The sequence below is a fragment of the Girardinichthys multiradiatus genome, chromosome 20 (genome assembly GCF_021462225.1).
Source record: "Girardinichthys multiradiatus isolate DD_20200921_A chromosome 20, DD_fGirMul_XY1, whole genome shotgun sequence".
NCBI lineage: Eukaryota > Metazoa > Chordata > Actinopteri > Cyprinodontiformes > Goodeidae > Girardinichthys > Girardinichthys multiradiatus.
Window position 1 is genome coordinate 14,320,131 of NC_061812.1, and position 19,681 is coordinate 14,339,811.

Consider the following 19,681-nt stretch of genomic DNA (forward strand, 5'->3'; position numbering starts at 1 on the left):
CACTGTTTATCTTATATTTGCTCATATTCTCATATAACTTAAACAGCCACTTCTTTTAGATTTTTAACTGCAAGATCATTTTTCATGAGCACAAATATAATTACACTCAGAGGTACTTACTGACATTTAAATCACAGATTCATATAGAAATGGATCTGGGTATAGGTCAGAAAAGTGGTCAGTCACATCCTCATCATCTCCATCATCCTGATGTTTAAGTAACGGATAGAGTTGGGTAACTCCGTCTTCCATAGGAGAAATAGCTGTGGTAATGAGTCGGTTAAGCAGAGAACGAAGGCAGGGGATACAACAACAGCCACACAATGTCAAAATTGCAGCAAATACTGCAAAGGAAATTATTACTGATGATACTAAAATGTTATACTTCCCAAACACATCCAGCCAGGAGTCCCATATCAAGGTGTCTACTCCAGAATGCTCCTTCATTTTGCTATTTAGAAATCTCAAACCTTCTATGGCTTTCGTTAGGCTGTCATCAGCCGCAGTGTTGTTAGGTATAAATGTGCAACATTTTTCTCCAAAAATGGCACAAACTCCTCCTTTTTCAGCTAACAACATGTCCAAAGCAATTATATTCTGGAATGACATCAGGGAAGTTTAAGCCAATTGGTCATGGACAGCTTCAAACCCGCTTTGTGTCCAATTTCCTAATTTTTGTACATTGTAATGGATATAATTGATCCTGTCTACGTTTTTGTTCAACGTGCACCACCAACAGATACTTGATTCAAATCCCGCAGCTACTTGATCAGCCAATTTATATGCATCTGGCACCCCGCGAGGTACACCTATAGCATCGATGTAAGTAGGGTCTCCCTCAGCCTGCCAAGCTGCAGCTCTGCGTTTTCTATTACACCAGTCATGTGGGGTTACACTAGATAGTCCACGTGTTACCTCATCTACTGACATAGGATATACTGAAACTGGTAACAATAAAGTAATTAGAGCACAGAGTCCTGTTACATTTGAAGGCAATCGATCAAACAACCTGTCGTCACCACACCACCACCAAATGTCTCCTCTAGAGACTGGTTTAAAATACTTATTTACTTTTATGATTGTAGTACCCAATACTGCAGTGAGATTCCCCAATTTATTACCTCTCTCTGTCATATTTATACATGTGTAGTTTCCAGTGGTGACCCGTTTATAAAATACTGGTTTGTTTTTATCTGCTGTGGTTACAGGAAAAACAGAATCCCAGTGCTGACACATTTCATTAGGATTAGTTTGATTCATTACTTCCATCACACAGGGTTGTGGTATCACAGCTGGAATTATTTGTAATAAAGGCCTGGGACCCATACACACAACACAATCTCTTTTAGTCATGATAGCCGCTTGCTCTACCATCAATAACCAGTTATTATTTGTTCCTGATACTCCAGTAATAACCTGGAACCAGTCATCTGTAGTTAAGTTTCCTAACGTAATTTTTACTCTCTTAGCTGTAGTCTTAGGGGAGAGAGTAATTTCAGTTTTTACTTCACAAACAAAAAGGTCAACATTTGGGTCTGATCCTGAAACCCAGAACCACAGGAGAAAACCCCAACATTTTCCTCCTGATGTAACGTAGTTGAAAGGAAATAGAGAGTTATGCGTGAGGTTAATGGTTACCTCGATGCATTATCAGGTTTATGGAGCTTGAACAACTTCTTTTGATGACTAGCATAAGCAGTGGTGCCCCACTCTGGTGTCCAATTGTTTCCTTCATCAGCTACCATCGTGGACCATGAGGTGTCTCTTCTATCATTAGTTAAGTACCACTTATAACTTCTATAATCCTGTCCTTTCCTTCCTCGTTTGGTCAAGCTAATGAGTGGGATCAGCACCACAGCTATGGTTTTAGATTTCACACACACTTGAATGCCATAAATATAAGAAGTTTATTTAGCACACATAGTTAGGTTATCTTGCCTTCCTTGATTTAGCGCTACTTGCTTCATATGACTCATAGCAGGTGTTGTTATATCCTGATTCATCTTGACTGGTTCCCAGAAATACCAGAAAAATAAAAAAATCAATATGATGAAACATTTAAACACCGAGCATCGGAAAGCATTGCTCATTCATCTAGAAATCATTTTGGCTAAAATCTTTACTCCTGTAAGTGGTTCCAGTGTCTTAATTTTCTTCACTGACTTTCGGGTCTCTCCAGCCTCTAAATGTCTGGGTCCACCCTATTATCAGTCTGTAAATCACTTCCACTGATGGAGCTTTCAACCGAAATGACCTTTTTACAATGTATAAGGTGAATCCAGGTTGATCTCTCAGCTATTTTTACTGCTGTAGGAGTGGTTAGTAATGCCTGATATGGGCCCTCCCACTTAGGTGAATACCAATGCTTCTTCTTTACACTCCTTATTAACACCCAGTCTCCTGGTTCCACTAGTTGGTTTTCCTGCTGGGAAATAGAACATTCCTCATTAGTTTGATTTTGTTTCTGTTGTTTTTTTAACATACTCCTCATATAATCAGCTAGGTTAGCTTCTTCATCTAACTTCCACTGATTTTTGAACTGTGGTAATCTGTATGGTTTTCCAAATAACGTTTCATAGGGTGTTAGCCCTGAGGTGCTTGTAATATTTATATATAATTTTACTAGATCCAGACACTGTGTCCATGGTCGTCCTGTCTCTTCAATACACTTTTTCAGGCGGTTCTTTATAGTCCCATTAATTCTTTCTACTAATCCAGCACTTTGAGGTTGGTTAGCGCAATGGTTTCTCAGATTTATGTGAAACATAATTCCTATTTTCTTTATTATTTGATTTACAAAATGAGCTCCATTATCACAATATATTTTCTCTGGAATCCCATATCTGGGAATGATATCTTTACACAGTGCTTTTGCTACACTCAAGGCATCTGGTTATTTAGTTGGAAATAGTTCTATCCATTTAAAAAATGCATCTATAATGACTAAACAGAACTTTTTCACTTCACTGTGATTTAACTCAATAAAATCCATATGAATTGTTTGGAAACGGTATTTTAGTTTTGGAAATTGTCCCTTTCGTGGTCTTAAATTCCCTTGAGGATTGTGTCTTGCACATGTTAAACATGTTCTACAAAAATTTTTTGAATAAGAATTGAATCCATATGTTCTATAATATTGATGTATCTGTCCTACCATACCCCCTGTTGAGACATGTGACACCCCATGGCTCAATACTGCTGCCCATTTATATAGGTTCTTTGGTAAGATAGGCTTATTATCTGGTCACATATAGATTTCATCTTTTAATGCAGCTCCATGTTTTTTCCACATTGCTATCTCCTGTGGTGAGCTTTGTTGTTGTTGCATCTCTTTTAACACAATATTGTCTATATTATGTTGTTTTTCCATTAATAATATTTTGATTTGTCCAGCTGCAGCCGCTTTTGCTGTCTTATCTGCAACTGCATTCCCTTTTATGACATCACTCGTGCCAGAAGTGTGTGCTGCACACTTACAAACTGCTAATTTTCTAGGGAGGTGTACTGATTTCAATAAGTTTTTTAATAAATCAGCATGCGTTACTGGTTTTCCAGTAGATGTTACCATGCCCCTATTTTTCCAATATTGAGCGAATGTATGCACTGTTGCAAATGCATACTGACTATCAGTATAAATAGTTACTTGTTCATCTGCAAATAGTTTGCAGGCCTCGGTTAGCGCAATAAACTCTGCAGCTTGCGCAGAATAATGTGAAGGTAATTGCTCCGCTTTTAACATTGTATCTCTCGTCACCACTGCATATCCTGTTTGTGTCTTCCCTCTCTCATCTTTTCTAGAGGAACCATCTACATAAACTATTTTGCTGTGCAAAAGAGGTAAATCCTGCAAATCACTTCTTGTTTTTGCTTCTTTTTCTGCTAATTCTTGACAATCATGTTGAATTCCATCTTCAGGTGTGGGTAACAGTGTTGCTGAGTTTAGAGTGGTGCACCTTTTTATAGTTAAATGTGGTTGTGACAGTAAAGTTGACATGCAGGACAAATGTCTAGCAGGTGATAGAAAGGTCATATTCGTCTGCAGTAATAATGCTGAAACTGCATGGGGAACTCTTAAAATTAAAGGATGAAATAACACTATTGTAGCACTAAGTTCAACCGCCATGGAGGCAGCAATTACAGCTCTCACACAATATGGCTGCGCACACGCAACACTATCTAGTTTTGAAGAGAAATAGGCTATTGGTTTCATTTTATCTCCATGTTGTTGAACCAGAACTGAAGTCATAAAATGTCCCTTGCAATCTACCATCTGAACAAACGGTTTACTATAGTCTGGTAATGCTAAAGCAGTACTGGAAACTAGGACTTGTTTTATGTTGGTAAATGCTTCTTCAGCTTCTACACTCCATTTCAGTTCAGACGTCATTTTCAGCTCTTCCTTATACATTAGTTTGTTTAATGGAGTTACTATTTCCGCATAATTTGGCACCCAGTTTCTACAATAATTAGTTAGTCCAAGGAAGGACATCATTTGCTTTTTTGTTACTGGTTTTGGAGCTTGTAATATTGCAGTCTTTCTTTCTTCTACAATTGTGCGTCCCCCTGCGCTAAAATTGTGGCCTAGGTATTTAACCTCATTTTTACACAACTGAAGTTTCTTTTTACTGACTTTGTGTCCCTCTTCTGCTAAATGTTTTAATAATGCTATGGTTTATTTTTTACAGGTCTCCTCATCAGGAGAGGCTAATAGCACATCATCAACATATAGTAAAACCTGACTACCTCCTGGAGGGTCAAACTTGGCCATACTTGCACTCATTACCTGAGAGTATATAGTTGGACTTTCACAGTAGCCTTGAGGTAGTCTGGTATAAGTATATCTTTGTCCCTCAAAAGTAAATGCAAACCAAAACTGACTATCTTTATCTACAGGTACAGAGAAAAATGCATTTCTTATATCAACTACAGTAAATATTCTAGCATCTGGTCTTAGGGAATTTAATAATGTGTAAGGATCAGGAACACACGGTGCTCTCTGCATTATTAACTGCCTGTAGGTCTTGTACCATGCGCCATCCTGTTGATGGAGCTTGTTTTTTAACTGGAAAAATGGGGGTGTTACATGGTGAGTCCTCGCATTTTATTATCACCACTGCAGTTATTAAATCCTTTATTACTGGTTTTATTCCTTCACGAGCATCATATTTCAAAGGGTATTGTTTTACATTGGGCCTGTATTCTGTTTTTGCTCTAATTTGGACAGGTAATGCTCCTTTTACTAAACCGGCGTCAGTAGGGTCTTTTGACCATAACTTATTAGGGACTTCACTCAAGAACTATTCCTCCTGTTCAGTAAGGAATATTTCTCATTGTTGTTTTGTATGCAATTGTATTCCTTCCTGCACCGTCACTGTCCAAAATAATGGCTTTCTAGTTAATCCTGTGGATGCACTAGTTTCTATATTCATTGTTGTTGCTAACCAGTCTATGACATCTTTTCCCCTCTGCACTATTCTTCCCATGTCCTGCCACTTGAGTTATTTATCCTTGAATAAAGATATGTGTGGAGTTGTCCACATTTTGCAGAGCTTCCTAGTGTCTTCCGCTAACACTACTTCAGCAACTGACGTACTGTTCCCATCTGCATAAACATAAGTTACCATGACTTTGGTAGGGGTTACTTTAGTTAATGCTTCTTCATAAGTTTTATCTGGTCCAGGAGTATTTTTATACCACATGGTAATATGTAGATCATCTGATGTCATCTGATCTTGTAGTTGAGTAATGACATGTCTTCCTTCTGCTAATAAAGCTGTCCCTATGTCTAGGGGTGGCTTATTTGGAACATCCAGTGAGTAGTGGTAATAAGGTGGTCCCACTCCTTTTAACACGAAATAATCTCCTTGGCTGAGTTCTGCTTTTCTCTTTACTACAATATGTCCTTCTGAGGTCGGAATTAATGCTAACCCCAGATGTAGTAATCCATCTCGTCCCAATAGATTCACCGGACACTCAGGGAACATTAGAATAGATAGCTGGCATGACTGTCCATTGGGATCTCTTATCCAAATTGGTTCAGACTCACAGACTTGTGTCAATTTCCCACTAGCTGACCTTACTGTAATTTGCTGATCACTAAATCTGGAATTTGGGATTGTTTCTCTACAGGTGGTCCTGCATACTCCAGTATCACAAAGAAAAGTGATTGCTTTTCCATTCAACAGTAAGGTAACTTCAGGTTTTATGCTATCTAGGGAGAGAAGGTCCTGGAAATTTGGGAGGATATCCTGCCCCTGTGTTTTTGTTTTGTTGTTTTTTATCGGCGTCTGAGGTACTAGGAACAATTTCACTTTTTATCTGTCCTAGTCATGCTGAATCATTATTTCTCCGTTCAGGGCAATCTCTGGCCAGATGTCCCTCTCTCCCACAACACCAACACCCTGAGGTGTATTGTCTGTAATTTTCCCTGCTCACTCCTCCTCTCTGACCCCTGCGGTTTTGTCCTCCACCTCTAAATTTCCCTCTTCCTCTGTTGCTTTGATAATAAATCTGCTCTTCTCCTTCTTCTTGCTGAAAAAGGGTGTTGCCTATTTTTTTTTTTTTTTTTATCCTTCATAACATTTCTGCATGGAGGGCATGATTTACATAGTCTTCTAGATTTGCTGTGGGGAACCCTATAAAATGTCTCCTTACCCAGGTATTAATAGCATCCCTGGAACCAGCATGTAGTGCATTTTTTAACTGCTGTCGATAAGCTCCTTGCTCGTTTTCATCTTCTTGTAGACCACTATGTATTTTAAACACTTTTGTCAGTCTAATCCTATATTCTTCAAAAGGTTCTTCCTCTTTTTGTTTCACTCTGGCTATTTCTGCGTAGTTAGCTCTGCGTCTGTACCTGACTGTAAGCCTATCGATTAATCCCCTCACTCTGTCTGTTAGTTCCTGATCATTATGTGCAAGTACTGTGTTATTGTGTATAGGGTTCCAATTTCCCCTTACGTGATGCCAGTCAGTTCCTGTGACTGTCATCCATACTTGTTGAACTTCCTCACCATTCAAATGATAAGATCTCCTAAGACTCTCCACACTGAATGGGATCCTCTCTGGGGGAGGTTACTCCCTCCACAGCCTTTTCAACATCCTCCATTGTCTATGTTCTATATACCAAAATGGCAGGAGGTTGATTATTTCCAACGTTTCATGGGATATGTTTCTGTTAGACTAGGGTTCTTGTCATGAGATAATTTAGGAGCTGTGGGGACTACTCTTGGGGAGTGTGTTAAAGTTGGAGAAAAAGTTCTCCCAAACTGTCTAGACCATCTTAGGGAGATCTTATTTGATCTAGTCTGCGGTGGAGAGGGGTATTCAGGTGATGGGTCCTGTGGGGTCAAACCTGGATAAATAGCTGAGGTTAGGGGTGAAAGTGAGCGGGTGTTACGTCGATTTGCGTTTCCCCATCAGATACGGTTTACCCAGAGTCTCCTTGCCGCTCATGCGGCAAAAAAGGCGCATGCTTGTTGCAGGCTCGGAACCGTCGCAATGTGCTCGCACCACAGGGGAACTACGGTAACCCTGAAAGCTCAAACATTGTGTTTCGGAGAAGTCGATCTACAGTTGTTGAGCTAGTGTGATTGATAGATAGATAGATAGATAGATAGATAGATAGATAGATAGATAGATAGATAGATAGATAGATAGATAGATAGATAGATAGATAGATAGATAGATAGATAGATAGATAGATAGATAGATAGATAGATAGATAGATAGATAGATAGATAGATAGATAGATAGATAGATAGATAGATATCTATATTTATATACACACATGTGTGTGTATATAAATATGTGCTGTTATATTTACATCTATCTATCTATCTATCTATCTATAAAATGATGATATATTAGTTTATCTAATAACAACACACTAGCTCAACAACTGTAGATCGACTTCTCCGAAACACGATGTTTGAGCTTTCAGGGTTACCGTAGTTCCCCTGTGGTGCGAGCACAGCGCGACGGTTCCGAGCCTGCAACAAGCACGCGCCTTTTTTGCTGTATGAGGAGACGCTGGGGAAACCGTATCTGATGGGGAAACGCGAATCGGCGTAACACCGGTACGGTCCGGTACTGCGTACCACTAAAAGATTCTGCGAGGGAAGACCGGCTGTCTGCTATGAAGCCGTTATCCAGAACCAGTTACGGCTGCCCCACATAGCAAAAGGTCATTGAAACAAAATTGGTATTGCGTCAGGCATTTTGGTTGAATCAACATTGATGCACAGGAATTGAAAGAGCATCAGTCTTGCTCGTTATGTTCAGTGTCGAAAAACCTGTTAATCTTTCATTGATCTGCACATTGAAACAACATCAGATTGACAAGAATTGTCAACATTGAAACAATGTTGAATTTTCAACTCCTTATCAACATTGAATCAACATGCATGCAACATAATTTCACACTGAAATTTGATTGATTTTACATTGAAATAATGTTATGTCTTTAAAGCCTATTCTATAGTAGTTAGTATGCCTTATAAAAACTGAAAATCACTGGTTGAAATGCAGGTTCACACAGATTACTGAAGAGTATACTAAAACATTACTGGCATATCTTCAGTGGAACCCTGTTAGAAGATTGGCAATGAAAAAGGCTGAAATAAGCAACAGGTATAATGTTGAAAGTGTGTAAACAACCCTGTTACTAGACTTTAAAGAATACTCTCAAAACAGTCATTCCTTATTTAGGCTTTTATTTCAAAGTTTAATTTAACAACAGTACTTAAAAGGTACAAACACTGTAATCTCAAAACTGTCATTTGTTTTTTTAAACTTTGATTTAAAAATAACTAGTACATAAATGTACAAAACAATGACAGTCAGTCATTTTCTACCGCTTATTCCATAGTGGGTCGCGGGGGAGCTGGTGCCTATCTCCAGCAGTCTATGGGCGAGAGGCAGGGTACACCCTGGACAGATCGCCAGTCCATTGCAGGGCAACACACAAACAACCACGCACACACTCATTCATACACCTAAGGTCAATTTAGAGAGACCAATTAACCTAACAAGCATGTCTTTGGACTGTGGGAGGAAGCCGGAGTACCCGGTGAGAACCCACGCATGCACGGGGAGAACATGCAAACTCCATGCAGAAAGACCCCAGGCTGGGAATCAAACCCAGGACCTTCTTGCTGCAAGACAACAGTGCTACCAACTGCGCCACCGTGCAGCCCCACAAAACAATGACATAAGAACAAATAAGTAAGACATACAAGCAGCCTTAACAGTTTATAGAGAGAAAGATATTTACAGAGGTTAAGTAATATTAAAATTGCATGCAAATCAGAACATGTTTTTGAATCTCTAAATGTAATGAAAAAATTTCACATTGAGTTTTATGATGCAAATGGATGCAAAGATTGAAGTACGATGCTGTTGTGATGGAAATTCTTGCAGTAAGTGTTCTATAGTGTATGACCTTTAGGTTACCTCACTCCTCAGAACATCTATGTTAGAGGAGGAAGCTGTAAAGCCATTATCAGAAGTTTAATGGTTAAAACTCATGCTTTAGAGGGATGTGCAGATGGGTTTGTTCCTAGATAACTTTGTCACCTCTGAACCCGAGAAGGGTCTGGGGTCATAAAACACAGACTCTTTGAAGTTGAGATAACACTGTTACGTTTGGTGTAAATACTGTGTGTAAATGTTGATCGGGGCTCTGTTTCACTGACTAACCTCAGTGTCAGGGTCTTCAAACGCTTAATGCCTTTGAATAAAACTTATAAAGACAAAGTCCAGATTTTCTCTTCTTGTGAGTCAACTTCTACCCACTTTGATAAGAAAATTCCACAACACTGTCAGTCATGAATTTTCATTTCTCACTTTCCTTTTTATGCCATCTTTTCGTTCTGGTGCATATCGGAGCCATCTCTTCACAACATTCCCAAAGGTGAAGTCTGACAATCTCCTGTCAAACTGACGGGCAGCCGCTGAGGAATGAGAAAATAAAGACTTCTTAAAGTTAAATTTAATTTCAAATAATTTTGAAATGAGTCATTCATATTTTAAGTAAAAATGTAGGGCCACATTTGAAAATAATATATTATCTGAAGATTGTATGGGCCACAGGTGTACATTATATTGCACCATCTGTCTTCACCCAAAAAAAGAAAACAGCTAATTTGTCTTGTAATGAGACAAAAAAAAAAAAAAAAAAGTATGTCTCAAGACCAAAGATGACTCCAATAAGCCTGTAATTAGAAAATCATCTTACTGTTCAGTTAAACTGCAGATAATATATTAGGGCTGAGAGATTTTACCCTTCAAAAACATTTTGATGGGTAAAGATTCAATTTAAATCTATATTGACACTGATTGGAAGAAACATCTGTGTTCTATAAGGCAAGAATTTTATCTCAGAGCTAATGGCTAGTAACAAAAAACAACATACAAGTTAAACAAATGTGTTACTAAAGATGGATGTATTATTTAGTTTCATACTGCTTTTTCAAATCTGGACACTGTATTAATTTTAAATTTGAGGCTAGCCATTAGCTACACAACAAAATCATACATATACATTACATTCCTCATATCAGGCAGAGAGCTGACCATGCAGCTTTCAGCTCGAGGGGTCATTAGTTTTTATGACTTTGGGGCTAGGGGTTATACTCTTGAGTCCCAGGCCAAGAGAAGCAACATCAGTCTCTCTGCAACCAGGACGAGAGGCAGAAGGAAAGATATATTAGGCTGGCTTTTAGCCGCTCAGAGCATGGAGGTAAATCAGTGACAGCTTACATTGACACTAAAAAGAAATTTGGCATTGTAAAATCAGACATTTAAAAAGCAAACAGTCATTGAAATAGAATATTACTATAAAAGAAACACTGACACTGATAATCTTAAGCTGATTGTCTCTTTTTATGCTGCAGATTTCTTTTCTTCAATGGGAGAAGTTTTCAGTGTAGCTGCAGAGTTCTTTAAGCTACGATGTCACTGCAAGCTGGCATTGTTTTGGTGTCAGTGGCAGGTTAAACTGAAAGCTTCTTCAGGTTTTACTGATTTCCTCTAGGGTATCTTTTTCATTATCTTTTTCAATGTCAATATAAGCTCTAACTGATTTAGCTCTACACTCGCCGGCCACTTTATTAGATACACCTGTCCAACTGCTTGTTAACGCAAATTTCTAATCAGCCAATCACATGGCAGCAACTCAATGCATTTAGGCATCTAGACATGGTCAAGACGATCTGCTGCAGTTCAAACCGAGCATCAAAATGGGGAAGAAAGGTGATTTAAGTGACTTTGAACGTGGCATGGTTATTGGTGCCAGACGGGCTGATCTGAGTACTTCAGAAACTGCTGAGCTACTGGGATTTTCATGCACTACCATCTCTAGGGTTTACAAAGAATGGTCAGAAAAACAGAAAATATCTAGTGAGCGGCAGTTCTGTGGGCGCACATGCCTTGTTGATGCCAGAGCTCAGAGGAGAATGGCCAGACTGGTTTGAGCTGATAGAAAGGCAACAGTAACTCAAATAACCACTCGTTACAACCAAGGCATGCAGAAGAGCATCTCTGAATGCACAACATGTCGAACTTTGAGGCGGATGGGCTACAGCAGCAGAAGACCACACCGGGTGCCACTCCTGTCAGCTAAGAACAGGAAACTGAGACTACAATTCGCACAGGCTCACCAAATTAGACAACAGAAGATTGGTACGCTTCTTTGGGGCTTCTCCACACCGTAACTCTCCCGGATGTGGGGAAAACAGTAAAGGTGGACTCATCAGAGAACAATACATGTTTCACATTTTCCACACCCCAGGATTTGTGCTCCTTGCACCATTGAAGCAGACGTTTGGCATTGGCATGAGTGACCAAAGGTTTGGCTATAGCAGCCCGGCCGCATATATTGACCCTGTGGAGCTTCTGACGGACAGTTCTGGTGGAAACAGAAGAGTTGAGGTGCACATTTAATTCTGTCGTGATATGGGCAGCCGTGGTTTTATGTTTTTTGGATACAATCTGGGTTAGCACCCAAACATCCCTTTCAGACAGCTTCCTCTTGTGTCCACAGTTAATCCTGTTGGATGTGGTTCGTCCTTCTTGGTGGTATGCTGACATTACCCTGGATACCGTTTCTCTTGAAACATAACAAAGACTTGCTGTCTTGGTCACAGATGTGCCAGCAAGACGTGCACAAAAAATGTGTCCTCTTTTGAACTCTGGTATGTCACCCATAATGTGATGTGCATTTCAATATTTTGAGCAAAACTGTGCTCTTACCCTGCTAATTGAACCTTCACACTCTGCTCTTACTGGTGCAATGTGCAATCAATGAAGACTGGCTACCAGGCTGGTCCAATTTAGCCATGAAACCTCCCACTCTAAAATGACAGGTGTTTCAGTTTCATTGTCCAACCCCTGCATATCAGTGGCGGATGCTGGTCTTTCAAGGAGGGGAAGCTCAATTTCAAGATAGCTGATTCGCTCATTTCACTGTCAATCAAAAAGGGGTTCAGCCTCAGACAGATCATCCAATCATTATGCAGAAGCTGAGCGTCCGGGCCAGCCGAGGCCGGCCCACTGCCCCCATAGACCCCCAGAGACGCTGAGCGTCCTATGGGCGGGACAAAGCCCAGCATTTTTGCTTCGCTATTGAACTCACTGTTTAAAGCACTGTGAAGCTGCAGGGATGAGTGAGAGGAAAGCCACGTTGTTACCAGTGATAAGAAGCTGATTCTGAACAAACGTTGAGCACGTTGTAGCGCATATTTAGTCAATGACATGCATATATATTATATATATATACATATAAAATATATAATATATATAATATATATATATATATATATATAATATATATTATATATATTATATATATTATATATATTATATATATATAAGTACCGGCAATAAATAAAACTACTTTCACCCCTGCCAGCCATCAAATCAGAATAATAAGAACTGCGTAAACTTTAGACAGCAAGCCGACAAATATATTTTTTAACTGGTTTTCCAGCCTCAACATTGTAAGATATCACTGGCTTCAGAGTGAGTCTGGGCAGTCAGTAGGCCATAACACTGAAGTTACCTTTCAAACAAACACTGGCGCGGGGAGAGTCTGGTGTATGAGCCTCCGTCGCTTCCTGCACTTTCTTCTCCTCAAATCAATTGCTTGTTGCAGTTTTAAATAGTTTTTTTTAGCAGCGGAAGACTGTGAAATCAGCACTGTTTCCCGCCCTTTTTGATGTTGCAGTTATGGTGCAGAGGTGCAAGTCGATGATGTAACCCCTACTGTCCCAATTCTCCAATTTTGCACGCTTGTAACCTGCGCACTTCAACCCCGACATGTACTTGTACAAAGTAGACACTTCATAGAGGGGTGTAGGGTGTAGTGTGGGTATTGGGACAGGGCCGAGAAGATCAGAGGATAATCTGCATGCAGAAAACAGGCAGGAATGTGCAGCAGGAGCCAGGGTGGAGGAGATCAACCTCGGCGAAGCTTGGCAGGAGGATTTTAGGGCGCTTCCGGGTGAGGTAGAAGGTGGAGGAGGTGGAAGGAGAGAATAATGCTGCAGCAGGAGCGCGGAGAGCTGAGCGAGGCGGGATAAATCCAGATCGGCGTCGGGAGACATGCAGCACTATCTGGAATGGGAGAATGGACACCAAAGCGGGAGGCCAGGCGAGTGGTTCTGCGAGCTAGAAAGGAGGAAGGAGGGCGAAGATCCGTTGCAAACAACGCGAGGAGCGGCCAGATCGTCAGACTGAAGTCGAACATGACGTGGCTGAAGGTCAAAGTTCAGCTGCAGAACGGAGGGTTCCATGGATGAAGATCTTTTAAAACGGAGCCTTGAAGGATTATTGGCCGGGGAGAAATCCAGACTTGACGCTAATTGGTGGAGCAGAGCCACATGGAGGAGAAATTAGACGAAGCTGGAGGTGATGGTGAGTCTTCCATGTTGAATTTTCATTTAAATCCATTTTTCAAAGGCAGATTCAAAAGAAGTATCAGAACTCTGTGTGTCTGCCAGTGGATTATTATAATTATTTTATTTTTGATTTGAGATAAATAGATATAGTTTTCTACAGATCACAGAATAAGGGATATTTGTTAAGTTTCCTCTTTTAATTAAATTCAGATATTTAGTACAAATATTGTGAAATAATGAAGGGCTGTACAAAGAATCACTTGTTATTACTCTGGTCTCATTGCAATAAGGTCCTAGGTTCAGATCTTGGCCAGACCATTTTTTGTGTTGAGCTGTCAAATTGTTCTTGTGAATGGTTGCCTGTCCTGTATGTCTCTGTGTTGCCATGTGATGGACTGGCAACCTGTTTACAGTGTAGCCTACCTCTTGCTCAAAAATTACCAGGGTGGTGGGACTGTCTGCTGGAGCTACTTGCATCAAATTCAAATTCAATTCAAAAATACTTTATTAATCAACCCCTCCACTACCACGTTTAAAAACGAATTGTGCAGCAAAGAACATTGTATTATTTAAAAAGAAGATCAGTTTACAAATTATGAGCAGCTCTGTTAAATCGGAGAAGTGGAAAACAAAATATAAACCAAAGCTTCACATCCTGTTTATGTATTAGATTGTTACTACTTAAATGGAAATTTGGTATATTTTCAGATGTTTTCCTACATATGACTTAAAACTTGATTGAGGAGAACCTTTTTTTGTATCTAACTTTTCCAGTTTTGCAAAGTTTAATTTTCAGTTGAGCTGGGTTAGAAGGGTTGTACCACTCTGTCTTAACCTCTCAGAAACCTCAAAGGTGTTTTATTAAATTTGAGTCAGGTGGCATACTGTACGTGACCAGGTCATCACTTTCTTTTTATCTTCAAAAATTTGTGTGACTGACTTCTGGAAGAGAAGAGTCAGCCAGTGTCTTGTCATGTCCAAGTGTGACCTCTTCCATACCTTTTATACTCCTGTCATTCCATGGTTCATATTCATTGCGATACTTCTGACTAAGTTAAGGCCAAACATGCTGAACCTCAGATAAGATAAATAAATCTTTAGTGTGTTCTGTCACAACGAACCTCAGGGAATATGGGGGTAACATAGGAAAAAAACACTAATGGTAAGTTTAATCACATTTAACAGTTTAAATGAGAGTTTAAAGCTATATATTAAAAAAAAAAGGTAGTGTCATGAGGCAACATCAAACAAAAAAGGCGGCTGAAAACCCATTGAGGCATTCAAATCAATATAACAAAATCACTTCTAACGAGATGTATTAGAAACTCATCTAGTCTTCTCTAATTAAAATTAAGCATATGACAACCTTTGTATGATACTGAACAGACAAAAATATGCAGAAAGTAGCAACCATGTTGCTAAACAATAAGAAAAACCTAATCTATTTAAGGGGAGAGTGTCATGGATCTCAGAACATGAATGGACCAAATTGAACCCCAGACAGGTTGATGAATAAGGAGGTTTAGTAACAGCAGTCAGCATAGTAGGCTGGACAATCCCAGCTTCTTCTCCAATCCTCAGCCAGACTCGGAAATTCAGACAACAATGTGAATGCCAAAAAACAGGGTACAATATTTGAATATTATTATGATTACACAGAGAGGTCTTCAGGTGGTGGACAGAGAGGGCGCTGCAGGCAAGATTGAGTAGGCAACAGTGGGAATCCCAGAAGTAGAAGAAAGTTCCTGGATTATGAAGTCCAAGACTCACAGACTATGCAAGGAGGATATTTAACAGATAGGCAGCATAGAGACCAAAGGGAACCCTGAAGTGGTTGCAGCATTCCACAGCAGAGACTGGAGTATCTGTCCACAGGACCACAATAAGCTACACACTCCATAGAGCTAGGCATTTTTTAACACATTACTAAGTGTTAAAAATGAGAAGGCAAATTCCAGACATCAGTCTAATTGAGAATCTGTGGTTAGACTTGAAGATCACAGGTTACAAGCAAAAACCGTCCAACAACATCAAGGAGCAGGAGCAGTTGTGCCTAGAGGAATGTGCAAAAATCCCAGTGGCAAGATGTGGCAAACTCATAAAGACTTTTTCAAAGTTATTGGAGCTGTAATTGCTGCAAAAAGGTGGGTCTACAAAGAGCTGATTTTAGTTGGGGTAAACACTTATGCATATTGATGTATTATTTTGTCATTTTTGTTGTGTGGTGGTTTGTGAGGCAGGGATGAATACTTTTTCAAGTCACACCGATCACAAACCATGACAGAAAAAGGAAATAAACTCCTAGTCCTGCCTTAAAATACATGCAAGTGATATAACTACTTAACAGAGTGTTGACACAGCACTGATTATTTAAGTGTCTCTGCCAGTGCAAGCACAGAACAAAAATAAACACACTAACCGAAAGAGATAACTCCAAAAAGAAGAAAATAAAGCTTTTTAATCACTCAGCATTTACCCAAAGAACATAGAGGGAGACTGATTTGGACAATGTCCACTGGTTACCCTTTATATTTTTTATTTGTATTGATTAACTATGATAATCTTCAAACAGAACACTGTGCCTTATTTGAGAAAGTTGTGTTAATTGTTAACTACATGTAAGCACTCATATGTGAAAGGTATTGTAGTTCAGAATTACCAGTCCTCTGACTTGTGTTTAAGTGTATTCTGGCTTCAGCAGTCTGCCCAAAAAATTGGTTTACGATAATTATACTCTTGTTAGCTTTCGTTTAGTGTTCCATATGTTATGATCCTGGTGTTAGTCTGTGTTTTTGTTTGTGTGAGTCTCTTTCCTCTTAGAGGATCTTTGCTGGAGAGCGTGGCTGACTGGCCTGCTACACACCTGCTCTCAATCAAGGTCATTCAGGCTGGGGGAGTTGCGAGGAGCTGCAAAGTGACCATTCCTTGCCTGATGGTCCAACATAGTTGATATAGTCAAACACTTTGAAGAGATTTTTTGAAAACGATTTTCCCCATTTATTCTCTCTCATGCTCTCTGCTTGGAGTCACCTACTGAATCTTTCCTAGCCACCCTGCTGAAACATTTCCGTCTAGATTCTTCCACGGTCGTCCACTGCAGCTCTTACCTTGGTGTGTCTCTGCCTAACCCGCTCTCTAGCCCTCTGCCCATCCCCTCAATGCAATGAAGAGCTTACACATTCAGCCATCTTCAACACCAACTCAGAGACCTGACTCACCTTGCAAACCCATTCCACGGATAAAACCACCAAGATCCTCACTTCACCCTCAAAACCTCACACCAGTTCTACAATGCGTAAGTTTCCTCCCATCTCTTGTCCATTTCCAGGTTTTCTCAGTTCTTATTTTAGCCCAGCCTAACTGCTTCTCTCACTTTGCAGATGCAGCCCTGACCAGTCTCTGAGCCCACCTCCTTCTGTGCATCAAGATCCTAGTATTGTTGAAAATAAACTGTTCTTAATTTAATCCCGTGTGGTGCTTGATTCTGTATGTGGGCCAGAAAGCTAATTATGACACCTTAGCCTTCATGCAAACATAACTGTGCTGGGGATTTTTAAAACAAAAATTCCATACAGTGACTCAGCCTTCAATAAAAAAATTTGTCCTTTTATAATTGCATTTTGCTCAGCCTCAGACACTGATAACAATTAGAAGCATTGTTGCCTATTTATGTATGTACAACAATGGAAGAGAAAGGTTTGGAAGTGTAGGATTACCAGGTTTAAATTAGGGTTTTCAGTGTGGAATTTGCATGTATCTTAACTAGATTGCTTCTGGTATTTAAAGTGCCTGTGACACACTTTTCTCACAAATTCAGAAATTGAAAGATAACATCTATATATTAAAGGAATTGGGCAGTAATAGACATGATTTTGGGATTAAGGACATGATAAAAGACAATTGTGACACAAAATAAGCATATTGCGATGTTAAATTTTGCAAGTCCGAAGTCACCTGGACATGATGTCTAAATGGAAGTCTGCCGTCATTTATTGTGTGAGCGTCAATGATGAACGGTTCAGGTAGAAGCCAAGTTGCATTTAAAATCGCGTTAATATAGTGAAACCGTGCATCGCTGAAGCTGGCAGCGATAGAACAGCAGCCGTTAGTCTGCGCTAGTTTCCTGAAGCAAAGAGTATCAGAGCTGGAAAACCGAGGAAGAACAGACAAGCTGGTCCCACCAGCCACGGCTAGTTGTCGTCGGAGAAATTTTCAGGCAAACTGCATTGAACAACAAACCTCTAAATTCGCAAGAGAAATTATGTCAAAGGTCCTGATATCTTGCAGATGAAGGAGAATGTTGAAGCAGATGCTAGAACCATGCTGTTTAGTGCATCTGATGTGAAAAGATCGCCAAAGAAGTGGTTGTTGCTAAACAGATCAAGGCTCAACAGGTAAGAAAACTTCCTTTTTGCAAAAGTACATTTAGATATTGGCAGTTATTGTTAATAATTAAAAATCCCAAATGATTATTTATATTATTAATAATAATCCAAAATTATCCTTAAAATAAGATAAATTACACATGCATACGACATATTTAAATACATGTTTCTCTAAAGATTCTCATATAAAGTTAAAAAAATTACACACCGGGTGATGTCTTCAGATCTTGAATCATCCCTTGTGTTTGCTGCTAGTGCTCCATACTGCTGACTTCGCCTCCGGTAGTTTCACTCAGTGCTGTACTGTCAACCTGGATTCACACTACAGGTCCTTCTCAAAATATTAGCATATTGTGATAAAGTTCATTATTTTCCATAATGTCATGATGAAAATTTAACATTCATATATTTTAGATTCATTGCACACTAACTGAAGTATTTCAGGTCTTTTATTGTCTTAATACGGATGATTTTGGCATACAGCTCATGAAAACCCAAAATTCCTATTTCACAAAATTAGCATATTTCATCCGACCAATAAAAGAAAAGTGTTTTTAATACAAAAAACGTCAACCTTCAAATAATCATGTACAGTTATGCGCTCAATACTTGGTCGGGAATCCTTTTGCAGAAATGACTGCTTCAATGAGGCGTGGCATGGAGGCAATCAGCCTGTGGCACTGCTGAGGTCTTATGGAGGCCCAGGATGCTTCGATAGCGGCCTTTAGCTCATCCAGAGTGTTGGGTCTTGAGTCTCTCAACGTTCTCTTCACAATATCCCACAGATTCTCTATGGGGTTCAGGTCAGGAGAGTTGGCAGGCCAATTGAGCACAGTGATACCATGGTCAGTAAACCATTTACCAGTGGTTTTGGCACTGTGAGCAGGTGCCAGGTCGTGCTGAAAAATGAAATCTTCATCTCCATAAAGCTTTTCAGCAGATGGAAGCATGAAGTGCTCCAAAATCTCCTGATAGCTAGCTGCATTGACCCTGCCCTTGATAAAAAACAGTGGACCAACACCAGCAGCTGACACGGCACCCCAGACCATCACTGACTGTGGGTACTTGACACTGGACTTCTGGCATTTTGGCATTTCCTTCTCCCCAGTCTTCCTCCAGACTCTGGCACCTTGATTTCCGAATGACATGCAGAATTTGCTTTCATCCGAAAAAAGTACTTTGGACCACTGAGCAACAGTCCAGTGCTGCTTCTCTGTAGCCCAGGTCTGGGGAATGCGGCACCTGTAGCCCATTTCCTGCACACGCCTGTGCAAGGTGGCTCTGGATGTTTCTACTCCAGACTCAGTCCACTGCTTCCGCAGGTCCCCCAAGGTCTGGAATCGGCCCTTCTCCACAATCTTCCTCAGGGTCCGGTCACCTCTTCTCGTTGTGCAGCGT

General features: G+C 40.0%; 1 long non-coding RNA gene across 1 annotated transcript; it reads left to right on the forward strand.

Annotated features, from left to right (window-relative positions):
• The first annotated feature begins 16,698 nt into the window (after positions 1 to 16,698).
• LOC124857488 lies at positions 16,699 to 17,363 on the forward strand. The gene is made up of 2 exons (XR_007035607.1): positions 16,699 to 17,193; positions 17,279 to 17,363. It is a non-coding gene; the product is annotated as an uncharacterized LOC124857488 (long non-coding RNA).
• The last annotated feature ends 2,318 nt before the right edge of the window (positions 17,364 to 19,681 follow it).